Source organism: Octopus bimaculoides, chromosome 30 (assembly GCF_046866305.1).
Source record: "Octopus bimaculoides isolate indiv1 chromosome 30, ASM4686630v1, whole genome shotgun sequence".
Lineage (NCBI taxonomy): Eukaryota > Metazoa > Mollusca > Cephalopoda > Octopoda > Octopodidae > Octopus > Octopus bimaculoides.
In genome coordinates, this window is record NC_142957.1 from 13,679,486 (window position 1) to 13,696,028 (window position 16,543).

Below are 16,543 nucleotides of genomic sequence, written 5' to 3' on the forward strand. Positions count from 1 at the left end.
TAGATACATATACATATATATATATATATATATATATATATATATATATGGTGAAACCGGATGGCAACACCAGGCTGCCAAATTTAGATTGGAGCCTGGTGTTGCCATCCGGTTTCACCAGTCCTCAGTCAAGAGTCAAGTCGTCCAACCCATGCTAGCATGGAAAGCGGACGTTAAACGATGATGATGATGATGATGATGATGTATATATATATATATATGTATTTGATTATATGTATTTATTTTCTCTTAGTTAACAATTAACTCCGACAAAATAAATTGGTTAATAGATACCAGGGTAGCAAAGATCACAAAATAACTGTGGTGTAACTCCTGTTTACGAGGTAGAAACTCCCTTTTAATTTGGTATATTTTGAGTAAATATAAAATTTAATAAATGGAGTAATACACATATGTTAAATGAATTCTTTTATTTCCGACATAATATGCGTATTACTCCATTTATTAAATTTTATATATATATATATATATATATATATATATATATATATATATATATATATATATATACATATATATATATACAGGAGAATGTACGAAAAAAAACAACAACAGACGAGGACAGGTGGTGTAAACAACAAAAGGATGTATTAGTTTAACGCTTGGGAATAGAGAAAGTCTTTAACGTTTCGAGCTACGCTCTTCAACAGAAAGAAATAAGGAGAAAAACACGGAGAAAAAAAATTGAATGGTGTTTGGTCAGCGATCTATCATGGCTTCATATATATACACATATACGTACATATATATATATATATATATATATATATATATATATATATATATATATATATATATATATATATATATATATATATATATATATATACATATATTTGTACGTATATATACATATACATGTACGTATATGTATGTATATGTATGTATATATACATATATATATGTACATATAAACATATTTATATATGTATATATGTATATGTATATATATATATATATATTAGACAGAAAAGTTGTGAAGATGCAGCCACGGTTCAAGTCCCATGGATGTCTGTTGACAACTTTTTTTCTGTCTTATAAGGGTAATAATAGCCAATCTTTCTGCTGTTTTGACAGCTATACTGTATTCAAAAAATTACTTACTTGTCCATACAATATAACACACACACACACACACAAGTATATATAAACAGATTTTAGAAATATAAGTAGGAAAAAAGAAACTGAAGAGCAAACTTACTTTATGTCTTGACAACAGGTGTCTCTAAAAAACACTATGGAAAATCTGAGAATATGTGTCAAATGGTATGTGACGCAAGTGGGGGTGTGAAAATGTGTCGAACTGGAAAGGCAAGGCCGTAAACTATTACGTCACTTTACCAAAATAGAAAAAGGACTGGTTCTGGTTCTGGTTTATTCAGCTGGTTGTTTTTTTATTATTGTTGTGGATGTGAATATATATTTGTGGAAGTGCATGGCTCAGTGTTTAGTGCATCAGGCTAACAATCATGAGGTAGTGAGTTCGATTCCTGCACCGGGCTGTGAGTTGTGTTCTTGAGCAAGGCATTTTATATCACGTTGCTCCAGTTCACTCAGCTGTAGAAATGAGTTACAATGTCACTGGTGCCAAGTTGTATCGGTCTGCCTTTCCCTTGGATAATATCAGTGGCATGGAGAGGGGGAGGTTGGTATGCATGGACAACTGCTGGTCTTCCATAAACAACCTTGCCCGAACATGTACCTCGAGGGTACTTGCCCAAGATTCCGTGCAGTGGGACTGAAACCAGAGTCGTGTGGTTGGGAAGCAAGCTTCTTACAACACACACACACACACATATATATATATATATATATATATATATATATATATATATACATCTACGCAATAAACTTCATTCAGTTTCCATGTACCAAATCCACTCACAAGACTTTGATTGGCACAAAGCTATAGTAGAAGACACTTGCACAATGTGCCATGCAGTGGGACTGAACCCAGAACCATATGGTTGGAAATCAAACATCTTACTAAACAGCCATGCCTGTCCTTTGTCCAACACCAAAACAAAGAAGAATTCACAGTTATAAAGATGGGAGCACGGGGTGGGGAGATATAGAGAGAGTCTTTTTTGTGGAGTAAAGTTGAAAACCCAGTTTGCCAAACTGTTACCTGAACAAATCCCACACCACTACACTGGACTCCTTTGTTCTCCGCTGAATTCAAAACACTGTATCAAAAATAACAACAAAAAAAAACTACTGCCATATATCGTTGACATCCACCACCTAACTGTCAAGGACAGTCAACGAAAATTCTTGTTTCTTTAGAAAAGAAAAAATTACACCTTATTCTTCTATTTCTATTGTTTTCTGTTGTGACTGAGAATATCTATTCTATTTTTAGTCTTTTATAACCCTTATTTTGTTTTGACACCTTAATTTCTCACCAAAAGACACAACACTTATTGTATGCGCACCTTTTCATTATCATGGAAATCTTTTTGCCAATACCTTGGCTTTCATAATCCTCATACAACCACCCATTAACCACCCTCCAGTGTACCTTCCACACCATACAAACGCTCTTTATTTACCTGTGGCTTAGTGGGTAGCATAGTTGGCTCACAATCATAAGGTCCTGAGTTTGATTCCCAGCGGCGTGTTCCATTCTTGTGCGAGACACTTTATTTCACATTGCCCTGGTTCACTCAGCCAGCAAAAAGGAGTTGTACTCACAGTTCATTTGACCAGCCTTGTCACATTTGATGCTTGACACTGAAGCTCCCTGAGAACTACATTAAGGGGACCGGTATCTGTGGAGTACTCAGCCACTTGCATTTTAATTTCATGAGATCACACTTGTTATTACATGAGATCACGATTGTTATTACATGAGATCACACTTGTTATTACGATATACATTCCTTAACTGAGAGTTAGTAATCGTTACGATTCTTCCCCCATTCTCTCTTGCTTTCTTCATGCATTCCTTTTTTTTTTCCTCCCCTTTGACCAAAAATATTTCCCCACCCTCTTCCCTCCACATTATCTTTTTTTTTTTGGCGAATACCACTCCCCTTGATAATTTCCGTGATTCAGCCAAAATAGCCGTATCGAATACTACCAGTCAAATGGCCTTGCTTAAATTACTCATTTTTCCTTTTTCCTTCTTCTATTCCTAAGTTCTCTCTACATTTATATTCTCCACTCCTACTGCACTCTCTGCACATTCTGATCGAATCTTCCATGCATTAACATGTACCTCCTCGCAACACTGTAAGCTTTCATTTAATCAAGATACTCTTGGCATGAAGAGTAGCCTCTGGTATACACCCCAATTTGGATATTTACCACTTCCAAGGTTCTGTTCGCTATGAAACATATGTAGCTCAGATCCCATTGACTGTTCATTAGCTCTTATATATACGTACATATCCCCATATATATCTATATACGTGATGCTAATATACATTTTTGTGCGGGTGGCACATAAAAGACACCATTTCGAGCGTGGCCGTTTTCGTGCGGGTGACACGTAAAAGCACCCACTACACTCTCTGAGTGGTTGGCGTTAGGAAGGGCATCCGGCTGTAGAAACTCTGCCAAATTAGATTGGAGCCTGGTGTAGCCATCTGGTTCACCAGTCCTCAGTCAAATCGTCCAACCCATGCTAGCATGGAAAGCGGACGTTAAACGATGATGATGATGATGATATATACGCAGTCTAATTTTTATGTTGCTTTTAAATAAAGCATATTACCCTACCTCTGGTATTTGAGTACTCTTTTTTCCAGCTTGTTGCACATTTTATGTGCTTACTCCAGTATATATATATGTTGCCAGTGCCCCTGGACTGGCTCCTGTGCGGGTGGCACATAAAATACACCATTTTGAGCGTGGCCGTTACCAGTACCGTCTGACTGACCTTCGTGCGGGTGACACGTAAAAGCACCCACTACACTCTTGGAGTGGTTGGCATTAGGAAGGGCATCCAGCTATAGAAACTCTGCCAAATCAGATTGGAGGCTGGTGTTGCCATCCGGTTTCACCAGTCCTCAGTCAAATCGTCCAACCCATGCTAGCATGGAAAGCAGACGCTAAACGATGATGATGATGATGATGATATATATATATATATATATATATATATATATATATATATATATAAATATATATATATGTATGTATGTATGTATATATATACATATATTTTAATATTTATTACTTTGTACTTTTTTTTTTTATTATAGATCTTTTTAGTGTATTTACTTATTAAATTTTTCTACATGTGATTGTGGATTTTCATGGATGAATTAAATAACTGTGGTTTATTTTTCTCTAAATTATATATTTATATATTATATATTGTGAAATTTAATTTAATTTTGATAAATTAAATTGAATTAATTTTTCCCTGTAAATTTGGAATTTTTTCTCTAATATTATTATCATAATTATATACATATACATATATATATATATATATATATATATATATATGATTGACTCTCCCATTGAAGATGATGTGTGAACGTTCAGCTTTAGCTGAATGACCAGCTGGCGCCCTCTATCAAATTAAAGTTGCCTAAACAAGTGTATGGTGTACCAAATATCAGGTGTCGAAGTGATTGCAGAGTAATGTGAGATAAAGTGTTTTTCTTAAGAACTCAATGCACCACCTAGTCTAGGAACTGAAACCACGATCTCGTGATCATGAGTGCAACACCCTAACCCCTAGGCCATTTATATCCTGTATGTGTGTGAGTGTGTTTCCAAAAATGGTTAATATGGATATATACTCCTAGCAGGTACTGTGTTAACTTTTATTAGTTAACAATGCTGGCTATAATGGAATAGTTATATCAGTAACTGACATGACTTGCACACAGCCATGTCAGAACAGATACCGTAGTAACAGTACCAAGCAGCGTTGCTAGGCAAACAAATTTTACGTTAGCTCAAATATTTTTGCGACATATTTTAACTTTTAATGGCAAAGTAACACCCACACACACACACACACACACACACACACACACACACACATGCATGCACACACGCATGCATGCATGTTCACATAGACATGGATAAGATGAAGAAGATAGGTAGACGGATGGACAAGACAGTCAGAGAGATAACTTTCTGTATTGGCCACACAGGGCTGAACACAGAGGGGACAAGTACAAATGGAGAACAAATGGAGAGCTTTTCTTTTCGAAAATGAAAAAAAAAGGGGGAAAATAAGAAAGTAAAATTCTGATCAAAAAATGATCGGGGGTGGGGAGACAGACAGATCGATAGATAAGATAGATAGATAGATAGATAGATAGATAGATAGATAGATAGATAGACAGATAAGACTGATCAATAGACAGATAAGACACACATAGATAAGAAAGACAGACAGACAAGACTGATAGTTAGATAGACAGGTAGACAGACAGATAGATAGTTCAGAAAGATAAATAGATGGACAGGACATATAGTTAACATAGATAGATGGATAGCAGGAGCAGTTGTGCAACGTATATGCTGCTATCCCTCTATCTATCTTAACTATATGTCCTATCTGTCTGTGTACGTGTGTGTCATTCATTATAAATATTAGTTTTACTCATTAATCAATTAATTAATCATAAATCTTCATGGAAAACTTCTGTTATACTCCTGCTTGAAAATTTGTGGCATTCGGTATGCCAGCACAAACAATACAACAAACACCATACACCACTGACGGATAGATGAATGGTTGGATGGGTGGATAGATATATGGGTGGATAGATGGATAAATAGATTGGTGGATAGATGGATAAATAGATTGGTGGATAGATAGATAGAAAGGTAGATATAGATAGATGGATCAATAGATGAATGGCTATAGATAGACAGATTGTTGTTGTTGGCACTCCGTTGCTTACGACGTCGAGGGTTCCAGTTGATCCGATCAACGGAATAGCCTGCTCGTGAAATTAACGTGCAAGTGGCTGAGCACTCCACAGACACGTGTACCCTTAACATAGTTCTTGGGGATATTCAGCGTGACACAGAGTGTGACAAGGCTGACCCTTTGAATTACAGACACAACAGAAACAGGAAGTAAGAGTGAGAGAAAGTTGTGGTGGAAGACTACAGCAGGGTTCGCCACCATCCCCTGCCGGAGCCTCTTGGAGCTTTCGGTGTTTTCGCTCAATAAACACTCACAACGCCAGGTCTGGGAATCGAAACTGCGATTCAATGACCGCGAGTCCGCTGCCCTAACCACTGGGCCATTGCGCCTCCACTGATAGACAGATATAGATAAATAGATAGACACATATCTATGTATATATGCCTTTCTGATTGTGTTTTCCGATATCCAGTGTTTGTTTACATCCTCATAACCTAGTGGTGAGGCAAACGATTCCGATAAAATAAGTATCTGACTTGGATAGATAAATAAATAAATAAATAAATGAATACTTTGAAAGATCTCTTTAACAAAACCTTTCAAAGTGGTGCTCCAGCATGACCGCGGTAAAATCACTGAAACAAATAAAAGATAAGAAAGGATGCAATGTGTGTGCATGTTTGCGAATAGATGTGTGTGTGTGTGTGTGTGTGTGTGTGTTTGTGTGTGTGAACATGTTTCATATATGAATGTGTTTGAGAGTGTGCATGTGAGGGATGAGTACAAGTGAAATGTGTGTGTGTGTGTGTGTTGCTACGGTTACTTAAAGCAAACTCGTTTACTAATTATTTATTGACTGTCCAGTCAACCATGGCACAAGTCCTATTTTAATTCTGACGTCACACTCCATTGCCATAGTGATTGCAATTTGTGCTCTCAGCAATCAAGCTACACATGCACTCAAAATAAAAAAACTGCAGTCATACTGGGGCAACGCCTAGTAGAATTTCCAGTCAAATGAATCAATACCAGTATTTATTTTTTTAAAGCCTTGAACTTATTCTATCGATCTCTTATGATGAACCACTAGGTTATGGGCACATAAGCACATTGACACTGGTTGTCAAGCAGTGGTGGTGGTCAAAGACACGTACACACACACACACACACACACATATATATATATATACATACATACATACATATACACACACAAGGGGCATCTTTCAGTTTCCGTCAGCCTGAGGCTACAATAGAATATACTTGCCCAAGGGGCCACACAGCGAGACTGAACTTGGGACCATGTGGTTGGGAAGCAAGCTACTTACCACATGTTTATCTGTGTGTGTATATATATATATATATATATATATATATATACACACACACACATATATATATGTATATATATATATATATATATATATATATATATATATATATATATATATATATACATGACAGGCTTCTTTCAGTTTCTGTCTACCAAATCCACTCACAAGGCTTTGGTCGGCCCAAGGCTTATAGTAGAAGACACTTGCCAAAGGTGCCACACAGGGAAATTGAACCTGGAACTATGTGTCTGGGAAGCAAGTTTCTTACCACACAGTCATGCCTGCATGTAAAGGACAAAAGAAAAGCAAAAATCAGCCTTGGCCAGATTTTGAACTCAGAGCCAATCAGAATTTTGTCTGATGTGTTTAACAAGGCTGCCATTTCATTGCTTTGGCTGTAAATAAAATATTATAAACTCACCAGTATACTTTACACCTGTATTATTAGGTGTATGTCTTCAAGATAATAAATAGTAATACGAATTATCAAGTTTCTAAGCAATTATTCACAGGTTGTGCATTTCTGAATTCAAGGTATTTAAAAATATTTATGAGGTGATAAAATGAATCACACTTTTTTTCAATGACACAGTGTAATGATGCAACACAAGTTAGCAGAGACTGGTTGTCACAGGTCAATAGCTAATTGTATCATATGTGTGTACATGTGATATATTTGTGTGGGCATCCTTTGCTCCCATAGGTGTGTGTGTGTGTGTGTGAGTGCATGCGTGCATGTAATTTCTTTAAAATTCACAATACATGTATTTTAAGTGCCACAAATGTTGGAGAAATAATCAAACATGTCCTTTGAAAATAAATCACATATCAGAGCAAACGAAAAAAAAAATTAGAATAATACAAGAAACATGAAAACAAAACAAAACAAGAAGGCAACATATAGAAAATGCAGAAAGTAAACAAATGTTTTTTCTATTATTCAACTTTTTCAGTTTGTTATATGTGGTTTGCGCCTGAAGAATATGTTTGGGTATTTCTGAACATAGGAAATTATTAGTAGCACTGAAGGACATGAATTGTAGCCTTTAAATAGATTGAACCTGAAACCATGTGGCTGGGAAATTCCTCCTACCCAATGCTGCCTGAAGACAGCATTGGCACACAGTACCATTGCCTGGGAGCTGTACAAGTCTAGGGGGCCAGTTTCTGACCTATGTACTCTGTGGCCTATGTACTCAATACATACAGTAGAAAAAATAGCAAGCTGGCAAAATCATTAGCACATTTCATCTGTTATTAGGTCCGGAGTTCAACTTTGCCTTTCAGTCTTTAGAGGTTGATAAATTACCAACTGAGCGCTATAATCGATTTATCCCTTCCCCCAAAGATGCTGGCCTTGAGCCAAAATCTGAAACCAATACATATAATTGGGCCCAGTACATTGATTTACTTCCTAAAAAGGCCCTACTCTCACCCAACACCTCCAAAATTTTTCCTTTCATCAAATTCCAATATAATCATAATCTACATCATCTGAAAGGTATCTAAGGAAAATTTCATTAAAAAGTATCCATTATGTTTTTTTAGTTATGAGAAAAAGCAGTGAGAGGGGCAAACTTGTGTAGGTATGCCCAAGTAACATAAGAGAGTTATAAGGAAACAAGGTTGATAGGTGTGGGGTACTTTTGTGTAGTTATACCCAAGTAACATGAGGAAATAAAGTTTGTTGGGGTACAACTTGTGTACTTATGCACAAATGGCATAAGAAAATTATGAGGAAATGAAGTCAGTGTGGGGTACTTTTCTGTAGTTATACCCAAGTAGCACAAAGAAACAAAGATGGTCATGGCACACATTTGTGTATTTATGCACAAATGGCAAAGTTGGGCAGGAGGTAAGGGGCATGATTGTGTGGTTACACCCACAGAGTTTCCAGCTACGCAAATTCCAAAGCTTTGGTGAACTCAAGGTTATTGTAGGAAACACCTGCCTAAGGTGCTGTGCAGTGATGCTGAACTAACAACCACTTAAGCGTGAAGGTAATGCGTGGAAATGGAAGGGAAATAGCAGGAAATATAGTCAACATTCTGCACCCAACCACATTTATATAAACAAATAGATGTCATGACAGTAGGAGATACACATTTAGCTGCAAGAAGGATTTTCATGCTGGGCTGGCTGTTATATAAATATGTGTCATCTATATTTATGTATTTTCAAACATCTAATTGACAGTTGGCATTTCTGGTTTTTGTATGATATTCAAGTTTTGCTACAATAGTACTACTTTTATTACTGTTTTAGTCTGTTTTTCTCTCTCTCTTTCTCTCTCTCTCTCTCCCTCTCTCTCTCTCTCTCTCTATGCATATGTATATATATATATATATATATATATATATATATATATATATATATATGATAGAAAAGGTAAGGCAACAAAAGAAAGAAAGAGACCTCAATATTACATAAATAGAGGAATTTATCTGTAAATAATATGTAACAATTATTCGGTAGCCATGATAAAACTCCGAGTTTCGGATGTTGGGGAAAATAGATATCTTTTGGTGAAATTTTACAGAAACACCTTTCAAACGGTATAGAAAGCATTTATAAAGAAATTTGTGGGGGGAAATGTTTTCCTGAAAGTTATGAGGGGGAAAAAAACGGATGTGTGAATTTTCCGAAAGTCATCTCCCCACCCACCCCTGTTCGTTTGCGCAAATTTCTATTTTCATATTCGTTTTCTACACATTTTTGAACACCTATTGGACTGTTTTCTTTTTGGGTGGGGAGAGGGGGGTTTCCGTTTTGGTGACCGTGCGCTAAAATAGATCCTGAAAGTTATGAGAGAGAGAGAAAAAAAAAAACGGACCGTGTGAACTTTCCGACAGTCTTCTCTCCACCCCTTCGGAAAACATTTTCCCCACAAATTCTTTTATAATTTTAATCTATGCTGTTTGAAAGGTGTTTCTGTAAAATTTCATTAAAAGAGATCCATTTTCCGGAAACTTATGAGGGCAAAACAAACGGGCCGTGTGGATTTTTTGAAATCCTCTCTCCCATATCTTCGGAAAACATTTTCTCCAGAAATTTCTTTATAATCGTAATCTGTACCATTTGGACGGTATTTCTATAAAATTTCATTAATATATATCCATTTTCCTTAAAATTATGAGGGAAAAATCGGATCTTGTAAATTTTCCGAAAGTCCTCGTCACCCGTTCGTTTGCGCAAATTTTTGTTTACCCGTTCGTTTTCTACGCATTTGTTTTGACCTAATAGGCTGGGTTTTAAACTGTATATTGACCGAATCGCACACTTTTTTCCTGTGCAAAAACATTTGGCCAAAATCGGTCCGGTGTGGAATGGTGAGAAGGGGGGGGGGAATTTTCCAAAACTTTATTTTCATAAAAAGGTGCCAGCCCCCCTCATCACTCCATCATTTCGAAAGCTGTAGCGAAAAAAAATCCCAGTCAAAACGGAAAAATTCCAACAAGGTAGTTGTGTAAAATTTCGTTAAATGATACCCATTTTCCTGAAAGTTATGAGGTGGGGAAAAGTCGGGTCGTGTGACTTCCCGAAACTCCTCTCCCACTCCTGCAAAATTCTTCCCCATAAATCCCTATATAGTCTGAATCTACAACATATAAGCGGTGTGTGTTGAAATTTTCGTTAAAAAATAACCATTTTTCTGGAAGTTATGAGTCAACAAAGTCAGTGGGGTACACATCTGTAGTTATGCCGAGAGAGAGAGCGAGAGAGGGGCAAACATACATTTGATATTATTTCCCATCTTTACCCAACATATCCATAATTTAATAGAAATTGAAGAGACGTCTTCTCCCTACCCGCAAGACTTTTTTATCCGCTAACACTTTTACTAACATTGCTATATATACACACCCATTCTACTAGTTTAGGTATACATACACAACTACTATGTGTATACACGCACCTGAGTACTATAATTGGTCTTACAGCTTCAGTTCCAATCATCCGGCTCGCTGTCTTCGATGAGATCCATCAACTCTACACCAGAAATATGTTTTGGAAATTCAAGTGGTTGAAAGAAATTTAACAAAATCCCGATCAGCTAATTTATGGGGACATAAACAAAGCAGCACCGGTTGCCAAGTGGTGATGGAATGTATATATATGTATATATGGCCAGTAAATCATAAATCCGAAAGAGAAACACACTCTAAGGTACAGAGAAGTGGAGTAATTAAGATAGTTATGGCAAGTTTGTGGGGTTATCTTGGGATTCACGTCCATAAAGTGCTTAGTTTTACCCCCATTGAGGACCTGAAGCTAAGCGCTTTATGAACGTGACAGGTAACCCCAAAGACCGATCATAGCTAACTTTTTCAAATACACACACACACCTGTACAACTGTGAACCATGCGAAGTTGGATTCCTCATAACATCCAGAAAAATGGACACTAACACACATCACAATTGTTTTCGAAATTTCCAATTTTTTTAGATATGTATGTGCGAGTCTATTTTTTTCTTTTTCTTTTTTTTATTTTATATTTTTCAAATTAAATTCCGATATAATCGAAATCTACGCACGTTGAGAGATGTTTGTTGAAAATTTTATTTAAAAACAAAACACTCATTTCTCTGAAAAGTTACGTCACAGCACTGACTCGTGTGAATTTTCGGAAACCCTTCTACCCCACCAACAGCCACAGTTGTTTACGTTTTTGAGTTCAAAACCCCGCCAAATGCGAACATTACCTTTCATCCTTCCCTATCGATAAAATAGAGAACCAGATTTTCCTCCAAAGCCTCTCAGACTTGAAAAACAAATGCTCTTCGATCGACGAATCTTCCTCAAACCAAACGTTGAATAATTTAACTAGGTGATACAGTGCAGTGTTTTAAAAAAAAAAAACGTATAGAGGGATGATCATGGTTAAAATTTTTGAATGTAGTTGATCTGAAAGCTAAAGAACAAAAGAAAAAGCAAGATAGAGGGGGTAAACGATAAAGGGGACCCTACACAACGGCGCGATCAAGAATTTCATTATTATACATCGAGATGATACAGACTGTTGGTGGTGGTCATTTCATAACTCGCTCTTTCAAACAGATCGATTTCATAGGTTTCATTAAGTAACAACTGCGTGTACGGCCACAGATTGTTGCTGAGCTCATAACGAGCAGATATTTTATTTGTGACTCATCGGACTACATTGATGATTATTAAATATGGCCTTTAAATATATATATATATAAACAGTAGGTGTAATTTAGGAGAGACTAAACTGCTTCCTCGTCGTTGAACTAGTTTCTGATAGTGGTGGTGACATTAAGTTATGAAAATAGAACTTGAAAGTATTTTAGGTCACTTGGGGAAATTAACTTATGAACCTTGAGGCCTTAAACCGTCGAAGCTCCTATTTATTCCGTCTTTAAACGTTGTTGAGGCGGTTGGGCAACGATCAATAAATGAGATGACATAATATAGTTAGAAACGCAACTTACCCCAGATGTAATTTCGCCTTTGTTTGTGTGAGTGAGTGCGTGTATGTAGAGATGTATCTTGAGTGTGTATCTTAAGTTCGATATGAAAAGTTTGGGTCAACCGTGACAGGAAAACGACGGAAGAGGAAGAGTTAAAAATGAAAGAGGGGGAGGGGGGAAAGAGAAGAGGAGTAAATTGGAGTAGATGAGAGGCGTGGTGACTGGAAAAAGAGGGAGGGTTTTGTGTATGTGTGTGTGTGAGCGGCTGTGTGTGTGTGTGTGTGTCCGTGTGAGCGTGTCACTGTATATCTGTGTGGGTGCATGTGTGTATACAGTTGGAAAGAGAGAGAGAGAGAGAAAATTAGGAAATATAGAGGTGGATAATTGATAGGCGAGTTAAGAAGAGATGGAGCGAGTGAGGGAAAGAAAGAAAGAAAGAAAGAAAGAAAGAAAGGCGGGTGGGAGACAGAAAAGGTGAGGGAGAAAAAGAAAGGAGGGGTGAGAAAGAAAGAATAAGGGGATGAGAGATAAGAAGAGAAGAGAAAAGGGTTGATAAAAACGTCAGAAGAAGAATACAGATAATATATATATATATATATATATATATATATATAGGATAAAATCTTTATAAGAATTTATCAAGTAGTCAGCGTGAAAAAACACCATAAGGAAAAAAACTCATCGTTTTTTCCCCATAAATATATATAATTTATATAAGGGCATTAACTATATAGTAATGCCTCACGCTTAGAGGGACTAAATAAGTCAAAAACTACCAAAAAATAAGCAACATATTTACCGAAAGCGAGGAAATGCAACTTTCAAAATTAATCTAAAGTTAAATGTTTTTAAGAGATTAATTTTGAAAGTTGCATTTCCTTGCTTTCGGTAAATATGTTGCTTATTTTTTGGTAGTTTTTGACTTATTTAGTCCCTCTAAGCGTGAGGCATTACTATATATATATATATATATATATATATATATACATCCTGACTTCCAATGCTACCGGGACTGATATTGTGGCATAACTACACAAATGTGCTCCACACATTTTGTTATCTTGGAACTTTCTTGAAATTAGGTATTTTTCAATGAAAATTTCAGCAAATACTTCTCACATTAGTGTAGATTAATGATTCCCAAACTTTTTCGCGCTGCCACCCCCTTGGTACCCAGTACTCCCCCACTCACCACCACCACCAGAAACACAGACCACTTTTGGCAGCAAATTCAAAACTGTACATCTATAATAATAATAATAAAAGCGAAATTCTGTCCTTCCGTCTGGGACCCCTGTATCTCAGTCTACATTTGCTCTACATAGACATATCATACCTTTTTGGAATCAGGATGATCCCAGGTTTTAAAATCAGGGTTAGGGGTTTTGAACATCCAGCATTGGCATCAGGTCTGGGTGAGGATTTGTCATCTCTAAACAGTTGAAAATTCAAATTTGGGGGTGTAAAGTGGGGGGGGGGGGGGTGACTTCAAAATTTTGAAAGAATGGTTTTTGGCATATTCGGAATCTCTGTCATCGAAAACATAGGAATCCACTGATGAAATTTAAAGGACCAAAAAAAAAAAAAAAAGAATGGTGGATTTTTGGCGCCGGTTTACTTCCAGACATAAACCATTCAATTTACTTCAGTGCCATATATGTGTATGCCAACTGAATTAAGTTTGCATTATTTACATTTTGTATCCCACATTTTGAAATAGAAATACACAGTCACATGTCAAATTTAAGTAATACTAATGTTAGTCATAGAATGGTCGGTGTGCAAATGACAATAAGCACCAAGCGCCGTGTTTGTGTGTATACTGGTAGTACTTCGTGGAAATGTCACGGTTATATTGAAAATTCTAAGATAGAAATGTATAGCTTTTTGAAACATTAGACCCCCTCAGATGATATAAAAGTCTGTATATGTAGAATTAATTGTGCAACCTCAAGAAACATCTCTTAAAAGTTTTATATGTTAGCGTCTTCCACTTTGTGAATTGTCCGTTATTTTTCACCTCATATTAAGAAATAAACGTTATTAACTACGGAACAAAATGAAATACATTATCTATAATGTTATTCAGTCTCGCTAAATTTTCAATAAATCTTAATACGGTTATTTGAAAAACTATAAAAACATTTTAATTTACATCGTTTATTGTCGGACATTTTTTTCAAACTTTTGGCTTAGCAGACGACAGTTAATACACTAATGCGCATGCGTTAACTGATAGGTGATTAAAGAATATTAAAAAACAAAACAAAAAAACTAACACTTTTCGCTGTTCCCTTCACTAAACACATTCCCTCACTCTCTTCCTTTACCTTTTTCGGAAAGACTTCCGTCCGCCCCCCACCACCGCCGTTTTCTCCCAAATTTACTCTTTTACTTGTTTCAGTCATTTGACTGCGGCCATGCTGGAGCACCGTCTTTAGTCGAGCAAATCGACCCCAAGACTTATTCTTTGGAAGCCTAGTACTTATTCTATCGGTCTCTTATTGCCGAACCGCTAAGTTACGAGGACCTAAATACACCAGCATCGGTTGTCAAGCAATGCTGGGGGGGGGGGGACAAACACAGACACACAAACATATACATACACACATACATATATACATATACATATACATATATACGACGGGCTTCTTTCAGTTTCCGTCTACCAAATCCACTCACAAGGCTTTGGTCGGTCCAAGGCTATAGTAGAAGACACTTGCCCAAAGTGACACGTAGTGGGACTGAACCCAGAACCATGTGGTTGGTAAGCAAGCTACTTACCACACAGCCACTCCTGCGCCTTTGTTTATTTTTTATATTTGTTTTCGGATACGGAGGTTCGGGAAAATTGCCAAAAATCGGCATTGTGAAATTAGGTTGGAATTACCGAAATACGACAATTTTTTTTACATGAAATAACTTCGAATACAAATGTTTTTTATCTGTTCTATAACGCAAAAATATATAAGTATACGAAGTTTGAAAGTGTTTCGGTAGAAAACGCACTAAATAAAACATAAATAACAAGTGGGTCCCGCCAAATCAGAAAGATCCGCCGTCGGGATTATCCAGAAGAGACCAGATGGTCTTACGGTTTGTCCCTGGGTAAGAGGTCCGTGTCTCATCAGGGACACCACGGTCTGTGACTCCTTTGCTCCCTCCCACATCATGGGATACTGCAGGGAATGAGAGGGTCGCTGCATCCGAAGCTGAACGGAACAAAATCGTTAAATATCGGAACTTGTCAGTGAACCATTTCTTCCTGTCTGGCTTTTGAGACGTTTGGAGGGGCTGGGCCGCTAACATCGTTGGCAAGTCTCCTTAGCGAGGTGTCGAGTTTTGCCTTGTAGGATGCTTGGTTTTTTCAAACTCCTTAGTCTAGCCATCGCCCGGGGTAATGTCGCAAGCATGTTGGCTTGCTTCTGTTGAACCTTGTGGTGTGCGACCAGTTGAAGCACTTAGTGTTGAATTGATGTTTCTTTCTTTCGTTTTCTTTCTTCCTCTTTTTCCTTCTATTCCCCACCTTTTTCTATCTTTCTTAACTCGTGTTCGTATTTTCTTCGGTTTGGGATTTGTATTTTAATGTGGGTTTTCCTGAATCTTATTTCTTTATTGCTCACAAGGGGCTAAACATAGAGGGGACAAACAAGGACAGACAAACGGATTAAGTCGATTATAACGACGCCAGTGCGTAACTGGTACTTATTTAATCGACCCCGAAAGGATGAAAGGCTAAGGCGACCTCGGCGGAATTTGAACTCAGAACGTAGCGGCAGACGAAATATCGTTAAGCATTTCGCCCGGCGGTGTTAACGTTTCTGCCAGCTGATTCTAGACGTATTATAAGCCAGTCATACCCAGAACTAAAGATACTAATCAAATAAACTAGGACTAACAAGTCGTTTT

General features: G+C 37.0%; 1 protein-coding gene across 2 annotated transcripts in view; it reads right to left on the reverse strand.

Annotated features, from left to right (window-relative positions):
- Positions 1 to 12,967, reverse strand: part of LOC106877144 (CD109 antigen) — a 72,502-nt gene extending 59,535 nt beyond the window's left edge. The window contains exon 1 of one of the 2 annotated variants that reach the window (XM_089346215.1): positions 12,656 to 12,967. The gene's annotated coding sequence lies outside the window, so the exon portion shown is untranslated. Of the gene's footprint in view, positions 1 to 1,222; positions 1,336 to 12,655 lie in introns of those variants that run through there. The other variant, XM_089346216.1, reaches the window with a different exon arrangement.
- Positions 12,968 to 16,543: the final 3,576 nt, after the last annotated feature.